At 33.8% G+C, this 5,979-nt stretch overlaps 1 pseudogene; it reads left to right on the top strand.

The window, feature by feature from the left end:
• Window positions 1–590: 590 nt before the first annotated feature.
• Window positions 591–5,952, top strand: LOC125850105 (uncharacterized; annotated as a pseudogene).
• The last annotated feature ends 27 nt before the right edge of the window (window positions 5,953–5,979 follow it).

Genomic DNA, 5,979 nt, shown 5'->3' with positions numbered 1-5,979 from the left:
TAAACTCAAGGAAGAATTGGCTAAGACTTAAGCAGCACTGGACACAGATCGATCGTCCAATTCAGCTCATTTGAAAAATCTTGTCGATATGTTCACTAAGGGTTGTCCGTCCTCATCTTTTTGTGTGCCACCCTCTGTGTAGATATGTCTACCTATGATGTGTCTTGTGTTTTTGAAGTCGTTGTCCGTCCTCATCTTCTTGTGTGCCACCCTCTGTGTAGATATGCCTACCTATGATGTGTCTTGTGTTTTTGAACTCCTCTTGAAGTTGTAATGTTCTTTACTAACTGTTGTGGATGATGACTTTTTGTTGCTTTCTTCTTGTGTGTAACTAATGACTTAGGTTTTGTGTTTTTTTGTTATGGTGTATTTGGTTATTACTGCTTTGCATATTTTTGTCTAATTTCAAAAGGTTGAAAGCTTGCTTGCATATACTACATACACATGCGCGTCCATGTTATTCTGTTCAATGCAATATAGATTCAATAAAGAAGCTTGAATAGTTTGCCATCGTTCAAAAATGGGGAATTTGTAAGAAGCAAAAGATCTAATTAATTTGAAGAATGTCAAAGTGTCAAGTTGCGTAGAACATGTCGTATCAACATGTACCAGCTAATCCAAATCTAACTGGTAGAAGGTTTTGGAAATAAAGTAGAGGATTATAATGTGATAGGAGGATTCCTACATAAATAAGGATTTCTACGCGTGAGCTTGTAAGTTTCGTGAGGAAAAAAGAAGCAGAGCATGAGTAGGATTTCTAGTCGAGCAGGGAAACTAAAGTCGAGTTCGAGTCAAACAAAGCTTTGAGGCAGTGAAGACAAGTTCGAGTTGAACAAGAATTTGAGGAGTTTCTGATATATAAATAGGGCATTATTTTCAACAGAGAAAGTTGCGCACTCACATAGAAAGAAAATCAGAACACGATCAAAGAGGTTGAGAGAGTTTTGTACCTTACTTTGGGGAGTGCTGCGAGTTTCAGATAAAAAATTGTAAGATTGTAGTTAAGAGTTTTGATTACAATCGAGGTTTGAGTGTAGGATACGTCTAACAAGTTTAAGAAAATTGAAAGATGATAAAAGACCAAAACCTGGGTTTTTTTTTGTGTTGGGTAGTTAGGAATTAGAGTTTATTATTCCATAGATTACATATTTGTGTAATTGTTGTGTTGTTTGAAGTTGAGATAAATAATACAAAGTTGCGAACCAATTATTAGTTTACGAAGTTATTTACTAGAACTTGCAAACAGTAAAGAACAAGTAGTTAGTACGTGTTCCTTTACAGAATTTAGGAGGTAAGAATTCCAACACTACAGAGTGGTGTTTGATCAACTGATTTTGTTATATGAGATTGAGTGTTGACCAGTAAAGAACTTTGAAGTCTTGAAGATGCATGTTGCGGAGATGTGCATATTGAGATGGATGTGTGGCCATACTAAGAATGATAAGATTACCAATGAAAATTTATGAAATAAGGTGGGAGTCACCTCCTACTATTTTTTTAGAGAGTGTCAACCATATCCCTTTGTCTCTACCTTTAAATCTCTCTTTACACAACGTAAGCCTATATTTTGACTCACCTATTTGATGATTGAAGCATTTGTTGCACAAATTATTTTTGAAAAAAATTAATTACGTCGTTTAACTTGATTTCACTTGTGATTAGTAGTTGAGGCTAGTAATATAGCATTTGACAATAAGAAACTAGTTTTGGATGTTGACAACATTAATTAGTACTTTGTTGTAACAAGAATCGAAGTTGATATGTACTAAAGAACAATGCTTATCTTTCTTTAATACAACAAACTATCCTTAATTATATAATCGCTACAAAAAAATACCTAAATTGTGGGGGTTTCAAAGCGGAGGTTAGCAGCAACCCCCACAAATTACATTAAATAACGGGGTTTGGTAGCTGACGCAAAATAAAAGTAAACATCGGGGATTTAAAACCCCTAGAAATTTTTTTAAGTAAATACCAGGGGTTTAAACACCTGCTATCTCAAAATACAATTTTTATTTCAAAATATAAAATATATATTTTTAATTCATGAAATAAAAAACACTCACAACTTTTGGAATTAGGTAATTTAATAAATAGCTATTTTAAATTTAATTCCAAATACAAAATAGACACAACTTTTGGAAACTTCACTCCTTCCAAATTACTCTGTCACTGTCACACTTCTCTCACCGCCACACTTCTCTATAGCGGCACTTCTCCGCCGTCTACAACTGCACTTCTCTACAGCGGCACGTCTCCTCACAACTCTGTAAACTTCAGCTACTCACCAGATTCAAAATGGGATAAGTATTCTAAGGTAATGTTTTCCACTTCTCACCTCTTTGAATAATGAACGTACCTCACATTTTTAGATTTTCTCATCTGAATCTTTACAAATTGTACAAATTACTGGTTGTATTTACTAGATAAGTTTGGTTTTTGTTTGTTTGTGTAGATGCATTGAGGTAGAATTAGGTTAATTTTGTTGTATTCTTCATGGATGAAAAATTCGAAATATCAAATTTGAGCATGTATTTTGTGGTAGAATTAGGTTTATTTTATTATAATTTAGGTGATTCTACAGATTCTTCGAGACATTCTGTGTCTACAGATTTTTTGGGACAACTTTGTCTCAAATGGTGTCGCTAACAGGTGCCTTGTTTGTTCGTAAAATTTGGAGTTGTTGTCTCCGTCGATCCTTGTTTATGCTGGAGTAAGGTGTATATATTTTCCCCTTTTGTTTGTTAATTAATTCTTCTTTAACTGTTACATGTGCCCACAATCTTCATTTATCTCTGTATACTTGTATTCATACATTATATTCTTATTGATTTATATCTTCATTTTTTTTCTTCTAAATCACTAATTTATCATTCTTCTAAATCTATATGTCTTTGCTTATTTGTTGTATCTCTTCAATCCAATTGACTATATTCCAAGGTAGTTTGCATTTATCCACAAGTATTCTTTGTAAAAATATTGAATATGACTGGATCATGATATGATCCAAATATTTGTTATTACAATGCTTGGTAGCTTCTAGGATAGCCAGTGTCTCAGATTTTTTTTGCCCTTACCATATCTGTAATTCTAGCCAGGAGCAAGCATAGCTAAAGGGTCATAAACAGACTTCCTCTGTACAAAAATATCCCATTTTGGACCAAAGTGTGTCCTCCATTGTTCCTGTATTGTTTTATATAAACAAATGTATAATCTTATAGAAAATGTTCCTTTGTTTAATTTATCAGGTCCGATCCCTCTCCAATATTTGAAACTGGAATTAACAGAAGAGCTTCTAGATCTTCAGGGATAAATAAAGTTGAGGTACTCTTTCATTTGCTTAGATCACTATAATTTCTCAGTGGTTAGGCCTCTAAGGAAAGAGTTGAGGCCTCAAGTTCATCTGATGCTTATGCTTAAAGTCAATGACAGTAGTGAATGTTCTTGTGTAAATCAACTTCCTGCTATGTCCATTATGTTACAGTTTTGGCATGAAAATAGAGAACATTATGACCGAAAATAGATCAATCAGCTTGAAATGGAAATTAACTAGATGAAAGATTACTATTACTTACCCTCTTCTGCATATATTCCATTTCTGCATATACTGGTACATACATTGTTAAATATGTTTCTACTCTTATAATTTTCTCATGTCAATCTTATAGGTGATATTGTCTTCTAATCTTGTTTTGCAACAAGTGACAAATATTGATGTTACATTTGGAAGACAAGCAAAGCTGAATGATAAAAGAAAAAGAAAAAGAAAAGAAAATAGACAAAGCAGTGTGGGTGAAGGTTCAACTCAACAGTGGAAGAAAAAAAGCATATTCTTCAATCTTCCTTATTGGGAATCCAATTTGTTGCATCATAATTTAGATGTTATGCATATTGAGAAAAATGTTTTTGACAATATTATATACACTTTCAAACATAGCCTACATTGTCAGTTCAACCCAATGCACAACCAACCACATCATAGTCGATTTCGTGAGTTCAGGTAAAAAGACAGATGACTTTCTCAGTTCAGGCCACATCACAGCCGGTTCAGTCAACTCATGCTGCATCACAATCAATTTCCTCAAATCAGGTTGCATCACATTCGACTCATCAAGTCAGGCCGAATCACAATCGGAACCATTCAAGAAGCGTGTTGTTGTACGTGAGTCTACGGAGTATTGGATCGTAGAAGCAATAGGTAAACTTTACAGTTCTGCTTTCTTTTTCATCATTTTTTTTCTTTTTCTTCTCCATTTTTCTTCTTTTTCTTCTTCTTGTTGGAGAGGCTAGCAATTTTTTTGACAAATGGAAGAGTGTCAAAAGATGTTCTCCAGTTATTCAGAAAATGATACAAAGTGGCTTCTTTGAACAAGATCTTTGTAAGTATATTGAAGGCTACCAACTGGCTTTGTTGTCATTTCATTTCTTTTTCTCTATTCCAGATTCAGAAAGAAGCAAAAAGAAACTCAAAGTGAAAGTCAAAGAAGTGCTTAAGTTACTTGGAGAAGATCGTATTATGGTCAATTTTGATTACCTGGATTGTCCATTTGGAGAAGCACAACCCCTTCTTTCTGTTTTTTGTGGAATTTTAGTTGTTGATTCCTCCTTATTTTCAATGCATTTCGACAAATGGCCGAATATGCCTATGTCAAACTTTGATCGCGTCTTTGATCAAATCATAGTGGTATAAACTCTATATTCTGACTACTATACCTATATTCTTTTCTTGGACCTTTATATTTGGATTTCATAGATAAGCTAACTAGTGTTTATTCTTGAAGCCCCGATTTTTTATCGAGACAACCGACTTAGTTGCACGACGATATGTTTATAATTGTATTTCAAAGAAATGGAGTGCAAATAGGTTGGACATATGGAAAGTGTTCAGTGATCCACTTAAGAGCAAAACTCAGCATAATGTTCCACTTGGAATTCCAAGAGATCAATGGACTTCTTATGTTAATTATCGTTATAAAAGAGAAACACATGTATATATATTTAATTATTTCAACTAGTATGTGTGGTCATATAATTACTTTTTAATGATTGAATTTCGTGTATCTTTTTTGTAAGGAAATGTGCAACAGAAATGCTGAAAATCGAACGAAACAAATCATTTCACACACAGGTGGATCCAAAGCTAACTCTAGAAGAAGGGCTGAAATGGTTAAAGATTTTAGTTCATTTCATTTTATTTTAGTTATTAAGCTAACTGTAATTATTTTTAATTAGTTAAGTTATTATGAGTTGATTCTTTTGCTTATAGATGGCTGAGACCGGTGAAGTGCCTGGACGAGCAGAACTTTATCTTGCTACTCATAAGAATGTAAATGGAGCATATGTTAATGAAGAGGCAAAAGTTGTCTGTGTAAGTTTCTTAAGGGGGAAATAATAGCACTCAATTTCCTTGGTTGTTTCAAGTCTGTCCCTTTTCTACTAACAAGTTAAGCCAAGCAGTTTATGTTTAGTCTCTTATTTATTTTAAACCTGAGATTCTCTGTTAATGTTTTCGTCATTGCTATTGGTCAAATCAGTTTGATGGTGCCTTGTTTAGTATAGCGTGCTGTCATTTTGAAATGGTTTAAAATTCCTGCTTGAGTAAATGGTTTAAAATTATGCCTAACTACTAATCTCTCACTTTGATTGAATATGTGCATGTACTTTGCTTAAATATGTGAATGGCTAACCCAGGAAAATATATTATGTGAATGTCAAACTCAGGAGTATGTGAATACCTAACTCAGGAATATGTGAATGCACTTTGCTTATATTTAGGTAATATATCAATGTTCTCAATTACTTTTTAACATTTCGATAATGTGTTCTCTGTGTGTACTATACTCAGGAAAAAATTCAGCAAACTTTAAGTCAAAGCACTAGGGATGAGTCTATAATATCGCCAGATGATGCAGTTGGCAAAGTGCTAGGAAAAGAGTACTTTGGAAGGGTAAGGTGTCACGACCCGGGATCACCCCCTAG

The sequence above is a fragment of the Solanum stenotomum genome, unplaced genomic scaffold (genome assembly GCF_019186545.1).
Source record: "Solanum stenotomum isolate F172 unplaced genomic scaffold, ASM1918654v1 scaffold13857, whole genome shotgun sequence".
Taxonomy (NCBI): domain Eukaryota; kingdom Viridiplantae; phylum Streptophyta; class Magnoliopsida; order Solanales; family Solanaceae; genus Solanum; species Solanum stenotomum.
The sequence above is the reverse complement of the archived record's forward strand: the minus strand, read 5'-3'. Positions and strand labels throughout refer to the sequence as shown.